We start from the raw sequence: 21,225 nt of genomic DNA on the forward strand, positions 1-21,225 counted from the left end.
GTTGTTAGTTCACATACCGTTACAATGCAAGTCAGAAAAATGACTTACGTTGTAAGGGGCGCTGGATGTTGGAATAGTATAATTTACTATTCCAACTCCAGTCTGTGCGGACAGTAGGGAAGGTGTTGGATTTTAAATCCAACACCTTCAGCCCCTTACAACGCAAGTCGTTGTGGCGACTTGCGTTGTAACGGTATGCGAACTAACAACACCGTCGTTATAACGACCCCGTTGTAACGCCATGCGTTGTTTCGCATGCGTTGTTAACGCTGTTTACCATTGTGGGGCTTTAGCGTGGATGTGTGCCCCCTCTGTTAATGCCTTTTTTTGCATGTGGCTAAGACACCCCAGGCTAGGCCATTCTCAGAATATCTGGTAAATGTGCTCTCCCTCCATAAACACGCTACCTTTATTTTTTATTTATTTTGCGATGACTCACCTGGTGCCCTTTTTATTATGGCGACTTGGCTCTCCTGTATAACTACTACTGTAATTGAAATGACCATTTCCACAGGCTATAAGATTTATAATTGTGGTTTTTTTACGCCAATGAACTGGTTGGTTCTGAGTCTTTTGGGTTCTGCCTATACCTTTCTCCTCAGCAATCTATTGGTGATGTCTTAATTTTCAGACCCCCTGGTCAGGCTGGTGCATTACTCAACTACTTGTGTAATGCCCCATCTCATTTGGCATCAGATGTTCACATTTCATGATACTTGGGATTTTAATATTCATTTAGATTGCACCACAGCTAATGAGTCGGTATCCTTTTTGGATACTATGCCCTTCTTTACCCTGACTCAATTTGTTTCACACCTCACCCACTTGGCGGATCATATGATTGATTTGGTTTTCTCCAATGTTAAATTGCAGATGTGGGATCCTCTCCCCTACCATGGACAGACCACTTCTTAATTAGGTTCAGCTGGTCTGACACTTTACTGAAGGATGTTCAGGTAGAAGAGGCCCTCACCTCGTATAAACCTTACAGTGAAGTAAAGCAGAGTGAGCTTCTGGCCTCTCTCAATGAGACCACCCCTTAGGTGGTGGGATATATCGAAACTGACACTATCAGGGTGGAGAATTGGATAGGTTCGGTAGTCAACACACTTGCCCCTACTATGTCTTGAAAGTCTGGCAGAAGCAGACCTTCTGCTCCTTGGTTTATGAAAGCTCTTGCAGAAGAGAAAAAAAGTTTGCAGAAAGGGTGAGAGAACTTGGCATAAAGGGTATAAAACAACAGAGAAAGAGACATATTGGGAGGCCTTAAGGAAATACCATGCCTCGCTCAAGACTGCCAAAAAGGCCTTTTTTGAAAGCAAGATTGAAGTGGCTGAAAACAAGGCACAATACGTTTTCAGAGTAGTTATTACATTTTTGGCCCCCCTCTGGTGTTTAAGTTAAATGCTGTAGTTATTAATGAGCTTATGTTACAGACTTTATATGGAATGTTCTGGTTTCCCTGGAGCTTGTATTATGTGTATTGTAGTGTTTGGCATGTATGGGCTAAGGATTAGAACACCTTAGTGTCAGTTGGTCCTGATCCTGTGAGCCCTCATTACATGTATTCTTACTTCAACAAATACATTTATAAAAGTATTGTGGAGATTGTCAGACGATGGACAGTGTCAAATGCAGCTGATGATGAAAAATCCAGAAGTAATAAGGCAGCTATTCTGTTTTTGTACACTCTGAAGAAGGACTAGTATCTAGGTGGGATGTTCAAGTTACATGGAATTTATGTGCTATTAGCTAACATCCACATTAGGCAGCGGCTCATGATGCTTTTCAGTGACCAGATGTAGCTCTCACTACTGAAAATATGTCGACCCCTGGATTAGTCTTATTTTCTATGGGATCGGCTGAGTGACTGCACGACCCCTGACGGGTGACTTTTTAAAACCTAACTACTTGGAAGATGGAGAACATGCCTACAATATTAAAAAGGTATAAGTAAGGATAAAAAGAAGATTGCATGCCCTCAGAACGGAAGGAGAGAGAGAGGGAGGGAAGTCAAGCTTGGAGGGAAGAAATTGGGCAAGGAAGGAAGGACAGATGAGGAGGAGCATGGTTGGGTGAATTAAAAGTCCATGTGATCAAAGAATAAGCAACAAGTCAAAAGATGAAGCAAATTTGTAAAGCACTCTGATACCCAATGGAGAGAGTAATAAATAAATAAAAACAGCAATCAAGGAAGAAACAAAAGTAGAGGCACTATTCCAGGTCCAGTTAGGTCTCAATAATTTAAACCTGAACTCAACACTTGACACCTCAAATGACAATATTGATGACATCAGTGATGACATCATCCAAGCTTCCCAAGCTTCTTTTGTACACATTGCTGTATAAGAAGGTAAAGCATTACAGCTCAGAATGTAAGTATAAATAATTAAGAAGAATATGAGGCATCCTAAATGCCATTAGAGAAACAACTCCCTTAGCTGTAGAAAGCATGGGTTATGTGCCACATTGACCCTGTCCCATACAAATCACAGGTAGCGTAGTTCACATTAACAATCAACCGCAAATGTATGGGACATCTTCATTGCATACAATGTTCAGTCTGTATACAACTGTTCAGAGAAAACCAAGCTTCAAAAAATAATAAACATCTGTTCCACAACAAATGACCTAATACGGACAGCTTTTATCTGTATTAAACCCCTTAGAGTTACCAAACCTACATTAAGAAATGAAGTTGTTATGAGTAGAGATGTGGGTACTGTAAACAGTATTCACTCTATGGAGAGAGTTTCCCCTGTTCTACACAGTTTGCAGACAGTGAAAATCTCATGCAAAGTACACTACAGTGTATTAAAAGTATCTACTAAGAACAGTGTACACTCTATGCACGACTTGGCAAAAAAGACACTATTCTGAAGGTGTTAAAGATTATACTACCTGCAGCCTTCATACTATGCTGAAACCTTAACGGATAGTCCATTGTAGGAAGCAAAACAAGCACATGCACATATCTTAATACCTGGTGCACACAGTCTTCTTTGTTATGTAGAAGTTGTCATGCTGAGACGATTCTGTATAGTAACTCAAGGCTGCCTACAATACTTAGTATCTATTACATAGATTATTTGTCCTGCTGCAAACGTTTTCTGCAGAACCCAAAAACTAGTGTTGAACATACTGGACACAAGTCATCAACAGTCATCTACACACAGAGTTACTCTTCAATACAAAGATTTATAACATGCTAAATACCTCTACACACCTATGATTCATTAGCAGAACATGTGTTTTTTAATCTCTTACAATCATTACCTGGACACAGGCTGCATACAATTAGGTAGAGAACTAATCTGGTAGGTACCTGTCACTATCCAAACTATAAAACAAGATGACACACTTATTGGATCTTTCATCTGTGATGTCATCCATGATGTCATTAATGATTCCATTTGGAATTTCATCTGTGTTGTCAAAAATGATGTCATAGAACATGCCATGAGTGATGTAATATGTGAGGTCATAAGCAGCACATGGCGGGGGCACAAGTTATAGTTATCTCTGTTAAATATAACTGGTGAATTTCTGTGTTTTTTTTTAGTTCAAAACATTAATATTGTCACTGACATATTGACCCAACTATAATGTTACTTTAATCTTTGCTTTGAGGAGAGGAGAGAGAGACAAAGAGAGAGAGAGAGGCAGAGAAACAGAGTGACAGAGAGAGTATGTGTGTAATGTGCTTTTTATTACCATCTCTTAATACCCGATTGTGAGGAGGGGTGATGATTCACAAGAGGCCAAGGGTGAAGGGCATTATGCCTCTATCATCCGTCAACCAAGATATAAATAGCACGTTACATTTCATTAATCAGCCTATATGGTTTATGAGATGCCGCTCTTTCATGTGCATTATTTATAAACAGAAGGCCAGATGTACCAAGCTTTTACAAGTCATAAACCATTTGTGATTTGTTAAGGGTCACAAAACCAGTGTTCAAATCATTTTCAAAATGTAGTGAATGTTTAAGGATTCATTATTTTGCAACTCAAATTAAAAATGCCCAGATTGCAATTTCCAATTATGGACTCACAAATTCCTGTACAAACAAAATGCACAAATTGCAAATAGTTGCAATAACAGCAATTTGCATGGGGAATTTAGCATCAAGTGGAAGTAGGTGGTAACAGGGTACAAAGTATAAAAGCTCATCCAAATTGCTAAGCAAACTTTCACAGAGGTAGCACCACAGGGGTAGCTTAGTCAGTAAAATTGGGAGGTGTAAACTATTTACTACAGAATAACTTTTTTAGGGGAGTGTAAGACCCCAAATACCCCCCCCCCCAAAAGCTACACCCCTGGGTGGCACTCTATGCTATGATGACAAGGATGAGCAGCCTTTGAGAACAGAAAAGGAGGAGAAGAAAGGAGAGAATTTTCTTGCTGATAGTTGTCTGTTCTAGCCAGGTGTGACAATTGCAGTGAAGCAATATCACAGATATTCAAGTTTCGTACTGCTTACACTTACTAGCCTCTGGTAGCTACCAGCATATAGTGCAGTTGTTGGGGGCATATCACAGAGGGGTCTGTTGAAGGGTTTTCAGGATCTTTTGCGATGTTTTGATGGGAATAAAAAATTCACACATACATTTTCCAAATCCTCCTACTGTGTTACAGGCTAATAGTACCCAATTTTAGGTGATTGCACAATTTCCACGTCACTGGATGTGTGGATAGAACCCAAGTCCTCCTATGCCCCCCTCAGGGAATACGTTTCTTTACATAAATCGTAAGAGCCAACGCTGCCTGAATATACAAGTAATATGCAAAGCCACGTGCTTCATTATTGACCTTGTTGCACAATATCAAGGAAGCGCGCATGACCTCTATATCCTTTTTCACTAGTGAGAGGAAAGTTTGGAGAAAGGTGGCTGTTTTTGTAAAGATACATAAAGTTACATTGTTTAGTTAAGGTATTTAGTGGTTGTTTGTTGTTTCTAAATATATACTCACCTTCCCATTTCAAGTGGCACAGCCTATTACCTATGGCTATTGATAATGCCACCATACTTATTTCAACAGACAGCTGGAGACAGGAGGAATAATGGAACTTGTGAGATTTGGGGTACTATTAGATGGGCTGTGGGGCCTTATTGTGGAGTACACTCACAAATACCATCCTGGGTCCAGTCTGTATAATTTACTTAACCTTAGCTCAACTCTGGATAGCTGCGTCTGCGAGGAGTAGGGCTTAGCAAAGTAATTTAGTGTAAAGTATTTAACAGCACCAAACAGCAGAATAAGAAAGTCACGCACATAAATTAAAAGACAACAATTTATTAAAATGGAGTGTATTTTTTTGGAACTTTTAGAGACCTTGATCATCCAAATCCACCAGAGGGTTCTGGAGATACAGATTTTATCACTTTTAAATGCAACTACAAACAAGCACTGGTCAACATAAAGCTTGTAATCTTTTAAAAAGTTTAAAATAGTTAGTGCGGGTACTCCGACCCAGGTTAGGCAACCTGTCTGGCAGGGAAAAGGTCTGTGGGGCCAGAAAAGATAATTTGGACAATTACCTGCCCACCAGGGGCCATATTATACAAGTGGCCTGGGGGTGCAATGGGCGTTAGCGCCTGCTTTACGCGCCCCCGGGGCATTTTGGTTCTACAGAATGGGCCGCAGATGCTTGAGCGGCCCCTTCTGTAATACCGATAGCACTGGCACACATAAAGTGCCAGCGCTATCTTCAGAGGGTGTTCCCTCATTTGCATGGGGGAGTGCCCCATGCAAATGAAGTAATGCCTTTGCCTCTGTGCTTGCGCCGTATTGAAGATGCGTGCGCAGAGGCAAAGAAGCTCTCAGGAGGCGCACTGACAGTGCGCCACCTGATGTCAGCCCTTTGAAGCGGGAAAGGGAGTACCATGGACCCCCCAGACATCCCCTTGCAGGCGGGTGCAGTCACTCACAGCACCCACCTGCAAGGGGATCTCTATTCACCCTTCAAAGTGCTACCAGGTCGCTGCCTGCACTGTGAAAACACGGAGCGGCTTCAAAGCAGCCACTCAATTTTTCACATGAATGTGCTGCTCCCAGGTCAGCGTGAGTGCGTGGCTGCCCTGGGGGGCAGCGCATTCATCATAATATGGTGCATCTTCCTTCATTGCCCTGGGCACACCTTCCTTTTAAAAGATGCACCCAGCGCAATGAAGGAAAATGCGCTGCATGTATAATACGGCCCCAGAGTGTTTTTAAAGCAAGTTCCAAACTTTACAGGACAACCACCATAGACATCCCAGGAGTAGTCCTGATGCTGAGAACACAGGCAAAAGATGTTCAAAGGATGCTCCGGTTATGGTGCAGTCGACAGGGGCATCTCTGTGGTGGTCCTTCGGTACATGGGTGATGAAGGGTGACTTTTGTTATGGAGATTGGGTCCCTCGAAGTTTCAGTAGCTGGCCAGCTGATGCTGCGCTACTGGACTCTGGAATCTGGACTTTGATAGCACTCCCAGACCCGGTAGACACAGGTTCAACTTTTGGCTATCTCGGACTTATCCTTCTGTGCGCCCGGCAACTGGTATCGTCAAAACTTCTGCTGTGGCTACCAACTTGTCGGTTTGGGTTCTTTCAACTCTTGTGTCCCTGAAGCTGGTCCCAGGGGATCAGTCAACTGCTCGGTGGAGTCACTGCTATGTGTGAAGGTGGGAAACCATCTTTACCATGAGTCAGGAGCCGCAGGCACAGTTCCAATCTCACTAGCCCAAAAGTGCAACAGGTGCTGTCCTCTCGATGATGCAGCCTCTCTGTGTGCAGGTTAAGGGAAACAGGGCAGTACATTTTCAGTCCTCTCTTTGATTCCAGCATGATCTGAAGGGCAAGGTGCCAGTTGTATCACATTTATCCCAGGAGAGAGCCCAGAGGGGGCCACGCAGTCACTAGCCAATTGGCTACTGGGCTCCTCTTATCTAGTTACGTGTTTCTTGCAATGTGTGGCATCTAGCTATCCCAGTGTGCCCCATTCTTGGCCCTTTCAAAATGGCACAACCCTTCCTCGGTCATCAGGAGCACTGTAGCCCACCCTAGAGGTGTGGTTAGCACTGGGCTACACTCCCAAGGGTAAACAGGTTTAGGGACGGATTTTCCCTCTCTTGCTCAGTCTCCTAATTGTTTGCAGGAACAAAGGTCATCCTGCTCAGGGATGTTATTGCAGTCGGCCCTTCAAAGGCAGCTTCCCCTTTGAAGCACGCCTTTTTGGCTAACATCCCAAGAGGCCATCCTGGGAGAGGAGGTAAACCTTGGTCTGTGGCAAATGCCTTTGTTCCTGGGCTAAGGAGTCATTCACATATCTCTTCAGATGGGCAGAAAGCTCTCTGTGTGCCAGGGCCTTTTTGAGGTCGCTAGACTGGCTGGAGCGTGGAGTGGCAACTTCTTAAAAGTGGCTTTCTTAATAGTGACAATAAATTTAACTGGGGCATCATGCCGTGTTTAATGCCACAATTAATTTGATACCTTACTTGACAAACATAGGTATGTGCCATTCAGAGGTTAGCCAGGCTGGGGTGCCAGCCGTAACCCTGTGTTAGCCAATGGGGCTACTGACTTTTGCACAGCAAAAAAACATTTTGGAGGTGTTGCTGTTACGACATATGAAAACTATACGTCCTACTTAATAATATATAGCTCCCTGCCATAAGGCTCCATAGGCCTTCCGTAGGAGAGACTTCCAGATAACATTAAGGGAAGTGGGGGCTTTGTCATTAGTTGTAATGGCAAAGTTGAACTAGAAGTGTAAACACTGCCCCTTCAGTCTGCCGTGGCAGGCTGGGAGCCATCTTGTCCTTGTCATACACAGGGTGGCACAAACAGTGCTGTAGCCCTGGGTGAACACTCTACCTTACATGCCCTGGGTACCATGTACTAGGGACTTATAAGTAAGTCAGCACTTGCCAATTGGGTGTATCCAATTCAACATATCTTTTGAATAGGATTAGAACACTGGTACTGAGATCTGGTTAGCAGACCTCAGTGCACTCTCAGATTCGAAAAACCAGCAGCATCAATCCAAAAATGTGGAGGTGAACATGCAAAAAGAGGCATTTCGTTACACAACTCACAAGTAAAACAAGTTGGTTATAGAACAGACATTTGGCCTGCTGAGAGGCAGATTTTGTTGTTTGCCCAAGAGTGGGGTGCACTTGAATCTGATTCTGGTGCTGGTTACAAAATCACAGCCACCTGTGCGTTTGTAGATATAATCAACATTAGTAAAGAGTCTAGGGATGATGGAGTGTGCACTCAACTTCCACTACAAGACAGCATGCAGAAAGAATGGCAGAAGGACCAATATGCTACTTTGAACTAACACACGATTACTTTTAAGGTGAAAGAGGCAGAAACAAATCAGCTTTATTTTGCAGTTCATATCGATTTCTTGTTTTATATCTATGACATAATAAAAATGTTTCAGACCTATTTTTTAATCAGCAATGGTTTCAAATTGTTCTGAATTTATTTTCCCTAATTTTTGAAGAAAAAAAATTCTAAACATAATGAACTTTCTTGTAAGATTCTATTTATGCCCTTGTTTACTCATGCTTGCTCTTTTTGCAGGAAGGTGAAATCTATTACTCTCTCCCTTAACACTGGGTTCTTCTACTCATTGTAATTGATGCCTCTAATGTCACAGAAACACTACTACAAATACTCGTGAAGTCTCTTCACTCTACACTGGTGATGTAGCAGATCTGTTTAAAGTGTTAGCAGAAATTCCCGAAGAGTATTAATGCCAAGCTTCTGACTACGTTGCCTCTGTAATGAGCACTCTCTTCTTGCTTATTTGCAGTATGTCTCCACCTGATTGCTTTAGAAGTTTCCAGTCTTTGCCCAGGGTGGCCTGTAGGCTGAAAGTTTTCTGTGTGCTTTTGACCACGCTTGTGAGCCTCAAGTCAACAACAATAACTTGGCACAGGCCCTACACTGCCTGCATTAATTCAGACATACCAGATCTAGTGATAGAGTTCGCCTCACACATGGGTTTTCTAACATCCTCAACCCTCCTACTAAGCTCACATGTGGCCCTATGTTGCTTACGCTGAAGGATTAGCATGTATTTTTCTAAGGTGTGGAAATGTGAGGCAGTAAGAGTTCCAATAGGCACTTTGGATAACACTTGGAGTTAACAATTGCCTAGAAGGCGTGCTCTGACTGCTGAATATCAAATGTCTCTACTTGTCTCCATACATTTGTTGTTTTGATTGAATGGTGGTTATTTTGTGATATTTCTGTGCAGTCTGTTGTGTTTGTAAAGCTGTGTGTTCCTCTAATGCACAAGCATTTTAAGAATAAATTGTTACACCTGGAATTATGCCTTCCTGCTCTGATGGTTCTCCCTCAGTCTATGTCTGGCTTCTCTTGCTACTTTCTATTTCTGATTGTGTAAAGATGAAAACATTATTTGAATAAATTAATCTTTTCTTAAAATTGTGCGTTAATATTGTAAATTTGACATCAAAAATGTTAAAATAATATTTGTTCTTATTAAAATTGTTTAGGTTTATCTCTTTGAGGATGATACTATGTGCTTGACTTTTGGTTAGTGGGAAGCCCCATTCAACAAGGACTACGTTATTCATCATTTGAGCATAGGTGGGGTGCACAGTTCAGAAAGTCCAAGAGGCAGGTATTAATAAATAAATAGCTTCTTTATTTCAACTTGTTAAAGAGTTCATCTGTTATAAAAGGTCCAGCCAACGCGTTTCATTCCCACAAGGGGAACTTCATCAGGGCTTACATTTCTAAATTCCCTTTTTCCAAATAATTTCAAATCATTCATAGGATGTAGTGTATTGCACTTGCACCAACAGTCCCAGAATCTGGTTCTCAGAGTGTCTGTGGTTCTTAGGTTCTTCTCGTCGGTAATTTATTTATTACTACCTGCCTCTTGGACTTTCTGAACTGTGCACCCCCACCTATGCTCAATCTTTGTTGATCTGGAACACAGTTACGCTGCTCAACGGCTGGCGTTTGGGGTTGATTGCACAAATATTACTGTCATTGGAACTGGTGTGAGGTGCGGCAAGAGAGGTCCGCCGTTGTCCCAAATAGAAAATTTACGTTATTCATCATTCATTTTTGTGACATATATAATATCTAAAATAGAACGTCTACCTACGTTTTTTTGTTTTTTTTATTTTGCACTAAATGTATTTATTATACATTAGTGCACAAAGGATAAAGGTGAACTTTTTGAAATAATATTTTGATTTTAAAAAGACCTGGTATGTGTTGCTTTAAAACTGGTGTATCAATAAATGATACTCTAGTCAGTGCTTATGGCTAAAAAGATAATTTTATTAATTGCTACTTGGTTAAGTTGGTGGATCCAAGCTGGGTCCCCCGACTGTTGCTACTGTTTTATGTATCCAGTTGTCACACTGTTTATTTATTGATTTTTACATTTATGGAGTGTAACTTTTGCCTGGCGGCGTCTTGGTGCTTACCAGTGACTAGTGACTAAAACCAATGAACTAATCATGACTAAACAGACATGTTTTCAGAGATTTCCTGAAACTTGATAGAGCGAGGTGCTTTAAAGGTCCTACCGGAGATGGTTCTAGTTATAAGCAGTGCAAATAACGAAACTTCTGCCTCCCCAGGAGGACAGTCTGTGGGGTGGGGGGGGGGGACTAGATTTCTTGACAGGTTTGAATGAAGAGTCCTGGCAGGCTGGTACCATCTGAACCTTTTCTTCAAATATGTTGGCCCGCGACCATGGAAAGCCTTGAAAGCAAATCAGATGCCCTTGAAAATTATCCGCTTCTTTACAGGAAGACAATATAGCCTTCTAATGGCTTGTGAGGCTGAATAGAATCTAGGGACCCGCATCAGCATCCGAGCTGCTGCCTTTTGAAGAATTTGCAGTTTGTTCGATTACTTTTTCTGAAGATTTTGAAAAAGACCATTGCAGTAGTCTATTCTGGGCAAGAACAATGCAATTACAACTGTCTTTAACAGGTCAAATGGCAGAAAGTTAGCAATTTTGTTTATAATCTATAGAGAATTAAAGGATGCAGAGATTAAACTGTATTTATACTTAATTATTAATTTGTCCATCAGAACACCCGAGATTTAGACCTTATTGGCTGGTATCCAATGAGGACTGCACTCCTCTGGCCACCACGAAGGGATCCAAAAGGAGGTGCTGTTGCTGAATAAAATGACTTCTGTCTTTGAAGAGTTCAACTTAACACAGATTTTGTCAATCCATCTGCTGACTGCACTCATACAGTTCTGGAAGGTGTTACTCATGTTTGGGCCCTTTTTAGAAAGCGAAACCACAATTTATGTGTCATCAGCAGAAGAGACTAACCACAACCCAAAGGACTTGATCAGGATTGCCAGTGGTGTAGCATACAAATTAAACAAAGTCAGGCTAGCAGGGATTCCTGTGTGACCCCACATGATAACGAAAAGAGTTCAGATGTGTAGTATTCCAAAGACACAGATTGATTGTGAGCTGTAAGAAAAAAACGCAGCAGGGCCAGGGCTAGGCCCTCAACCCATAGCCTCTGTAATCAGTCAATCAAAAAATCATGAATGACCGTGTCAAATGCTGCAGGCGGGTCAAGTAGTATGAGGGCAGCATTGCTTCCCCCATCCACTGAAGACCTAATTTCCTGGGTGGCCACAACCAACACCAACTCCGTGCTGTGGACAGTTCAGAAACAAAACTGTGTATCGTCCAGCAAATGATTATCTTCCAACAACCTGTCAACTGCATGTTCATGGCCTTTTCTACCAGCTTAGCTGGAAAGGGGAGCCTGGAGATGGGCAGATAACTATTCGGGTTCAATGCATTTAAGTTTGTTTTCTTCAGCAGTGGAGGAACCAACTTATTTTTCTACTGTTTGAGAAACAATCCAGAACTGAAAATGGCACTAAAGATCTTGGTTAGGTTGGGGACCACTGAGTCAGGTACTAGATGCATGATCTTGGGAAGACATGGGGCTGAAGGAGATCCCAATTTTATGCTAGAAATGACCAACTTAACTTGGTCCTCAGTCAGATGAGGAAATTCCCTAAAGGACATCCTACCAGGGACCATTGGCCTGATATCTACTGTTCTGGTCTTTGGAGATACCGGTGGAAACTTTTTTGAAGATTACCTCCACTTTCTGCTGACAAAACCTCGCTGGCTTATCACAGAAAGACTGGCTACTACCTGCTGATTTCCTATTTGCAGGCAAAGACATTTTTTAAACAGTTTTGAACAGTGCCTTACTTGAATTGCTGACTGATTTAATTTGCTTAGAGAAAAATGCAGCTTTTTCAACCAATAACAAGGTTTTTATATTGAGCTTATGTGAGGATTAACTTACCTGAGGATCCTCCCCGGTCGATCCTCATCCTGGTCGTCCACTCAATGGTGTCCCTTGATGCATCAGGACCTGGAAACAGAAAGAAAACTAGGTTGATTAAACACACAATTAAAAAAAAGGGACTGTCTCTTCAAACAGGCCCACAATGTCAGCCAACGGGAACACGCTTACAAGGAGAAAAAGAAAGCCCGGACCCCAGAGGAGAAAAGAAGGAATGAGGTTGCAAAGCCTCGAGAGGACCCAACAGAATTGGAACAAGAAGGACCGATTGCTTGGAAGTTTCCATTGGAGAGGAAGACGTCTCCACCCAGAAGGGAAACCCCTGAGGAAGCAGCTGTCTGGGAGAATCTTGAAAACCCTACTGGGAGGGGGAGGATGTCTAGTCAGGACCAGACAAGTGGTGGATATCCCCGGAGGTTGCCGAGTAGCTTACGCAACTCAGGAGAGTTGCAGCAGAGTGTGTTAGTACCCAGGCCGGATTGGGACACCAGGGGGAGAGGGCAGAGGGAGTAGGGTGCGGGAGGGATACAGGACACGGGCGATGTTGATGGAGAGCAAAAGAGAAAGCCTTAACTTTCTTCTGTACCAGCCATACATTTGAGAAGGAATAGAAGTCCCATAATGCTGCAGATAACTTAATTAAAAGACAAGGGAGATTGGAATCTGTTGTAATGAAGAAGGGAGCTTTGTAGTCCATGTAAGTATTAAGTAGGTTTATTCAGGATAAGTTGTTATGATGTAAAGTAGAGCCCCATCAGGAGCAACCTTCCTGTTGCTCAGCCCATCCTCCAAAAGACACTCTCCACATACAGGCATCCTCACATTTCATTACATCACCATGCACGCCAACATTCCATAGCACGTTCACACTGGCTGAGCAGCAGTTATAACACATCTCCTTTCTTTACACAGATGACAAAGGAGCCATTAAAAATAGTGCATGCAAAGGATGACAATTAAACTATTATATGCAACACAATGACTTCAGAACAAATGCAAGACAATCATTGTAGAAAAGTGCTGATGAGGAAGCATGGAGATACGAGATGGAAACATTTCATGCATGTGTACAATAATATTTAACAAGCATTGGCATAGCCAATAGGTCTCGCATTTGGGACCTTACAAGTGTTTAGCCATGCTATTGGTTTTGCCAATGTATGAAAGCTATGTTGTAGTGTATTGTAATTACTATGCAGCATGTTGAAAAGTTATAATAAAAAGGTGTTAGCAGCAGTAACAACAAAGATAATAAAAACAGCTATGCACAAATGGATAGCTATACAGCAGAAAACCTGCTGTTAGGTAACAGGGTGTTGTGTACCATGAGGATGCTAAGAGAAAGTAATATATCATACGTATCAAGTGTGCATTTTCTCATTTCAGTTGCATTATGTTTACAATTGTATCCATTCACAATTTTTAGCACAGGGAAAGTAAGTGATCTGCCCAGAATTACACATTTTTAGGTCAGTTACTAGGAGCTGGGGCTAAACATCCAGGTCCACAAGACAGCAACAGAAATTTTGTAACCATGTTGTGAAACAATGTTTCTTCCTCATGTAAAGCACTCTCATACCTCCTGGTCTAGCCAGCGCTATATAAAACTCAGTAAATAAATAAATAAATACAATAACTATGCATCAAACAAGAATAAAAAGTATAATAAGAATACGAAAAACAACAAAAATTGTAATATCGTTAATCCCATGCAACACTGATAACCGTGTTCTCCTAAAGTGTTTGAAAGGTGCAAGCGAACGTCCCGAGGCCTTGTTCAACACTGCTAAAGGACAGCCTAGGCCGGTATTCACTGGTTGGTTGACCTTCACCTGCAGCTCCCCAGGCATGGCCGAGTCCAGAAAGAGGCCCCTCTTAGCCCAATATTTGCTGGAGAACTTCATCATGGCGGACTGCATGGGGTCTCACTGCAGGCAGAGACGGAGAGGCTCTCACGAGGACAGGATGCAGTGCGGGCGCCAGGAGTGATGAGCAGCGCCTCCCCATGGCCCATATTTATGCACGATCCTTGGTACTGATGGAGCTCAGATTAAGCAGCAGCCAGTTATTTGAAACATCTGATGCCTCATGTGAGATTCAACGCCAGAAAGCACGTCTCATAAGTGTTTCACTGTGAAACAGTTTCCTTTACATTTTTCTTGTTCTCGAGAAACATGGAAAATAAAGGGAAATAACATCACATGTCAGGTGGCGTTTTATGCTCTATTTTGGGGGGGGAAGACTTAGGAACTAAATAGTGCTTCTTTTATGTTTAAAGGTCGTATTTATTTTTCATATACGATAAACAAGGAATCACCCAGTGGCGGCTTGTGCATAGGGGCGAATGTGGCGTTGCCCACCAGCCTCTGGACGAGGATCGGGGAAAGACCCCACACGCAATGCAGCAGCCTCAGTCAAAAGAAGTGCTCTCAGTCTCTCTGCCCCATGTGTCGATCACAAACAATAGACAATAATAATACAAATTAAATTGTCTGACTCACTCACTATGACTTTTTTTCTTCATGGCACGGACAACGACGAGGTCACAGCAGGTCCGAGACCTCCTGCTTGCATGTGCTGGCCGGGGCGAGGAATATTGCTCGCCCTGGAAGCACATGTGGAAAGAGTGATGTCAACATGAAGGGAGTGGCCAAAGACAGCGGAAAATGCCTGGTTTCAAATGGGGCGCCTGTGCTGCGCCCCAGGCGTCTTCAGCATAGCGCCACTGAAATCAATGGCAAGGGGCAGGGCAGTGGGTGGCCACACCGGAGCACGCCCCTTTCCTTCGCGGCAGTCCCAGGCCTCCTGATTGGAAAATGGATGGGAGGCGGGAGCTTGTGCATTGCTCAGGACGGACACCGGCACCGGCCACAGTCACAGCCCCGCACTGCACCACACTCTCCCTCCAGCCTCTCACACGCCACAGACTCGGAGTCGGATGTGTTGTTTCTTGAGCAGAGATGATCGATGTCTTGGTAAGTGGATCTTCGCTGGAGCGTCACTACTGGGACGGCTTCTGGTGCGAGGCATGTCAGAGTAAATCGTTCCGTTTCTCCGCTGGACATTTCTGTGTGTATTTTCTCAGTTTCTCTTGTGTTTTACGTTTCTTTTCTATCCATCAGACGCCTCCTCTTGTCTCCTCCTGCCTCAGTGTATTTTGTCCGCTTTCTGGCTTCTCTGCAGAATAGATCTTTCGCTTTCCCCTTCTCTGTCTCAAGTTGGCGCGTGCGATGGTATCAGGGGTGTGATAGATTTTACCAACGTCTGACATTCCAAGTAGCAAACCACGGGGAATATTAATTATTAAGCCGACCTAAATATTCATAGGACACTTGGAAACGACAGAATAGCCTGTCAGCAGCGAGAGATATGGGTTGCTTGCTTGCATTCAATAAAACAGTGCAGTGGGTGGCGCTCATGAACATTCTCGAACGATGCAGGTTGTGTTGAAAAATAATTAATCGATTCGGCAGCTAGGAAAGCACAAGCAGAGTGACGCCAGGTAGGCACAAAATTAAATAATCCATGTTTCTGTAAAATATTGTCTCAATAAAACCTTTTTGTGCTATTTTTATTATGTTTTTATAAGCAGGAAGATGATAAAAATTGGTATTACGAACGTGTCGTGTACAGTACTTTCAGAAATTCCCGAATGTGGCTTGGGTGGTTTAATTTATAGATTTGTGCGCACACGGAGCTGAGCTTTGGCTGCCGAAAGAAGGCATCAGGCATTGTTTCTGTTTGGCAGAAGTCAGTTTAACCCTCCCGAGCCCCCCTCCCCCTCCCACCACTGGGCACTCAACTCAGACCTCCACGCCCCACCACCTTCAAATGTCACCAGCCGCCCCTGGAATCACCTGGGGAAAAGGGTTGCTTAAAAGCAGTTAGACTAATCAAGTTAGATAGAAATGCACTGTCTGGTATGTGTCACGAAGGCATTTTATTGCTGGATCCCTCTGGAGCTTGAGGGGTGGCCTCCCCTCTGAAACAACTTATTGGGTCGCATTGAGGTTGCTGCATGATTAAAGGGGTCAGAGAGCCGCGTCACATGACCACAGAACTGGAGCCCTCGGCATACACATAGCAGAAGGAACAACCACCGGCCCGTGTAGCAGTAAAAAGAAGCCGCCTGGCTGCCGGAGTAAATAAGGCTGGGCCAGAGTGCTGAGACGAGGAGCGTGTGAGACCTCCGGCAGCTGCTGAGAGGAGGAGCGCCTAAGACATCCGTCAGCTGCTGTCCTCACACCGTGAAGATAGGAGATCAGCGTCGATCTTGACGCATCTTCTATTGCTTTACAATTTAATAAAATTTTTTTTTTAAAGAAATAAAAACTAGTAAGCGCAGAGAAAAGGGAGAGGAGGGGGACGAAGTGGAAGGGGAAAGGCAACAAGACAGCGCTCGGAATAGATTATAGATACCCATAAAGGGTAAGAGAGCGGCAGTGGGCAAGCGAGAAACTGCGCTGGGCCATGCCAATAACTAGTGGGTTCCCTGTATGAATGGCACTTTTCATATTCTGCAAATACTCCGCTCAAAAAAAAAGAAAGACTGCCTCTGCACATTATCGTAGTCCCGTTTACAGCCAGTATTAGGTAAATAAGGAGACAAGCGCGGTGCACGTGCACTGCAAGGAATGCCAGGTAGACGCAATTGCTGGGGCCCAATTTCTTGTTTTCCATTATCTCCAAGAACCCACTCTGGTTGATTGAACCTTTTTACTTGCCCAATAGCGTGGAGGGAGCAAACACAATTATCAGAGAATACATTCCGCAATTTGACATAATTACGGACTCGAGACTCAATTTCTATTGCTCTCGGGATTTTATTATCAACATGAACATCTGCAGATATAGGCACCTTAACACAAGGCACAACAGGCAAATAGGCACTAACACAAATGCTACTCTACGAAGAATCCGCATTCGACTAAATATAAACAAAAGTACAACTTCTAAAAGCATGAGGTAGATAACTACCAAGCCAATGTCAATATTAGGAATCATTAATCCAAAAGCATCTCTGTCTCTACTCTATGCTAGATGACATCTCTATTTAGCGTTCCCTTAAGACCCAAGAAATCGTGAAAAGTCAGAAGTGAAACTCCCTAAGAAGTCTTCACTTAGAGAGAGCTCGATCTAAAGTGTTCCTTCTAGCTCCTCGCCCACCTTTCCTCTCTCTCTACCCATCTCTCCTCTGCTCTACTCTCCTCTTACTCTCCTCTCCTCTGCTCCTCTCCTCTCCTCTGCTCTACTCTACTCCTACTCTCCTCTCCTCTGCTCTACTCCACTCTGGTCAACCCACGGGGCGCTGTCCCTAATACAAAACCGCAAATCATAGAACACGCCCTCCGGCACACCTCCTCGACCAGGTCTTCTTCCAGTACTTTTCCATCCAGAGCTGTCCATCCTCCATCGTCCATCAGCTTGGCCTTGGGTCCCAGACACCGTCCGCACTAGGAGTTGCGATTGGTACTCCCATGTCTGGCTTCCTCCATAATTCAACTCTTAGACAAAGACCTTTTCTACTAACGAAGCAACTGTCCTTGCACCTGCGGTGAGATCATGGGATGGAGAAATACTTCGCATCTTTTAACTTTACAATTTACTGCAGCCCAAAACCTCTACCAGAATAAATCATTTGCGGCCTACCGCATTCAGCTAACATAAGAAAATAACAGGCCTTTCTTCTCAACGATATATGTGCATTCGGGCCTCTACTCGGTTAAACACGCTATTAAATCACATTCTAAGCATTAGTACTTTTACTTTCATATACATGAATAAGCGACCTACATGAGTAATTTTAATCATGTCACACGTTTAACCTAATACATTGCATTGAACGAAACCTAATCGTCATGCATTTTACTGAATACATTCACAATATGTTTTCACATCTCTAACACTTCTATGTTGCGATATAGCTGATACATTTCTTAATACATTTGGCACGACACATCTAAATATACATATATATGCGGGTGCCAACTAACAGTGAATATGATGCACCCCTACAAATTTCAAAACCTTTAGGCGCTACATCAGTTCCCCCCTTTGATGACAACTGTCATCACACCATCATATTCTCATTTCTCTTGGAATAAGAAGCTGATCTAAACGGTACTTGCTATCATTCTACTCTGTCGAATCCCTTCCATCCTTTTAAGATTCTGATATTGGCGGTCCTGCAATCTCGCCATTCTCTGCTCATTCGCTCTGAGGGCTCTTTCGACCTTATTCCCTCTGTACCATTTCCAGGCTCTTACGAGTCCCCACAGACAGATCACACAAACCACAGCAATTATTATTGGCTTCAACACAGATCCAAGAAATCCCATTCCCAAGTTCGCGAACCAAGTCCCCACTCGACCAAATCCTTGACCAATCTTCTCCCACACATTCTCTTCTGTCAAATCTACTATTTCCTTATGGATTGTGGTAATGTTGTCTATGTATTTCTCCAGGTCCTTACTATTGTCTGGAATATACGTGCAACATTCCTGGACCTTCAGCAATTTACAGACTCCGCCCTCTTTTGCCAATAATACGTCTAACGCAAGTCGATTCTGCAAAACCATATTCCGTATCAATAACATTTCTCCATTCACCAACAGCAATGACCTCGCCGTATTCATTGACAATTCATCCACCACAGTCGCCAATCTTCTCATTTTCACATCATCCAGGACCACACCCAAACTAGGTATAGTCGCTCCGAATATATCACCAATCACTGCTCCTGCACTTGCAGCTCTACGCACTTTAGAATGACGTCCCGACTCTAGTAGGTTTAAATCTTCAGCATGATAAATCTTTGGGAAAATGATTGCCAAATAACACGTACCATACCAATTCGCAGGCAATCTCACATATGCATTCTTCCCACATACATAATACACAGTCGGAATCACCTGTACCGGACCTTGCAAGAAGTTCTTAGCAGAGTCCTCCATGGTAAAGGTATGATCACACGTACTCTGCCCCACTGGAACCTTCTCCTTAGGAGTTTGAGGACGGGCAACACACAATTTCCCCTTCTGTACTTCATCTAATGCAATCGGTCCATAACTTCCCTTAGATTTGTGCAATCTCTCCTCATCAGTCCAATCCACTGGACTATCTCCTGTATCTCGTGTCTGGGTCAGTTTTCTATATCTATCCTCTATCTGACCTATGAACTTCTTTTCCGTTTCGGACAACCAACATGTCAAATTATGTCTATGAGCATAAGCTGTATCTAGCTTCACAGTCGGTATGAAATACTTCCGAAGTCTATCCTCTGACTTGTAATAATCATACTTATTCAAATGCTTATATGCCGGAACTTCAGGAAGTACTGTGTCATAATTTGAAAAGAAATACTCAAACTGTTTCCTTTCATAAAACAAACCAAGCAATAGGCTACAAGAAATCCCGTATGTCAATGGGAGATGATGGTATCTAATACCTTCGTCTACTGAAGCAGGCAACTGCATGCACACATAACAATCCTTCGCATCCATCGCATCAACATACTCATACAACAGCTTCGCATAAGCATTAAGTTTAAAATCAGCTCTAGACAAATCTATATGAAACATACGACTCTCCTCAAGCGTCCAAGCTCTCTGATCTCTAACAGTGACCCCTCTCTGTCCTAGAGTGGTAGGTGTGGGTGTTCCCTGAACCTCCCCCTCCTGTCTATGGGCCACCATGTACGAGGTTACTACTACTGCAAATATAACAGCTATCACTACCCCTAACAGTGTGCCTATCACTATTTTGACTCTACGGTGTGTATTTCCAGGTTCCGCCATCTTTGAAATATTCTCAATGTTCAGTACAGTCTCCGTTGACACAAGTCTCTTTCCCATCCAGCAATTCAGTTCAGCTGCTCTCATAAATTGGGGGAAACCTCTAACAAAGTTCAATTTCTCATTTCTTTAGATCAGGAAGACTTCCCTAGCTCTTCTTCGCCCTCCAACGGAAAATCCCTAAATTTATTCTTCTTCCTCTCGGGCCTAGGTTATCTTCTTTTCAAACTTTATATACAGCAAGTTTTACAATCAGTCCAGAATAACTGTCGGTCCCAACAGCTCTAGGACCCCCTGCAAAATTTCAAGTTTAAGGGTTGGCAGTTCTTGGGGAGCTGGTATAACTGCAAAGGTTGGGATGTCCAGCGTTTCCAAAATCAGACCACGAATGATGCTCAAAAGTGGCAGACTCGGAATATTGATGGTCAATATTCCTTCGATCTCCAATCCTGGAATCCTCAACAACACTTCCACTCTCGGAAACGGAGAACTGCTGACCAGTGTGATCGATCTCAGCCTTCCCGTGTTCAGTAAACCTGGCATCAGTCACTGAGTATGCCCACTCTGGTGAGGCGTACTTTTGGCACGGCTCTCTTGTTCTCTTCGATCTTCTCAGAGCACCTTGGGGTCGATCTTCGTCACTTTGCTCTGCTTCTGATTCTTCGGAAACTGGGGCGAGATCTGTTCTTGATGCCGATCTCAAGTTTACCCGTCTCTGACTCACGGGCCAAACCCTTTCTGCTTCTGTGGCACCTCCACTCTCCCTACTGGTACCCTGTGCACTGCTTTCTTCTTCAGCAGAATTTGACTCGGTACTGCCCACTGCAGCTCTTTCTTCTTCTGAGTCCGTTTCAGTGTTACTTTCACGTTCCCTTTCGGCTTGGTTTAGTGCACAACCAGCTGCATCAGCAACCCCTACAGCTTGACTTACCCTCTCAGATGGCTCCGCCACCTCAACTGGGTTTTCGTTCTCGAGAGGGGCTGTTTCTTCCAAGGGTGCTGGAACTCTACGGGTATGGGAGGCGTGTACCCAGTTCAGCAATCCTCCACACTTGACTGCTGTGTTCGTGATTAGAATGATTTGATAT

At 43.3% G+C, this 21,225-nt stretch overlaps 1 long non-coding RNA gene across 1 annotated transcript in view; it reads right to left on the reverse strand.

Annotated features, from left to right (window-relative positions):
* Window positions 1–21,225, reverse strand: part of LOC146796218 (uncharacterized) — a 103,654-nt gene that overhangs the window by 71,428 nt on the left and 11,001 nt on the right. The window contains exon 2 of the long non-coding RNA XR_014969581.1: window positions 12,345–12,413. This is a non-coding gene — a long non-coding RNA (uncharacterized LOC146796218). The remainder of the gene's footprint in view (window positions 1–12,344; window positions 12,414–21,225) is intronic.

This window comes from Triturus cristatus, chromosome 10 (assembly GCF_964204655.1).
Source record: "Triturus cristatus chromosome 10, aTriCri1.1, whole genome shotgun sequence".
NCBI classification, from domain to species: Eukaryota; Metazoa; Chordata; class Amphibia; order Caudata; family Salamandridae; genus Triturus; species Triturus cristatus.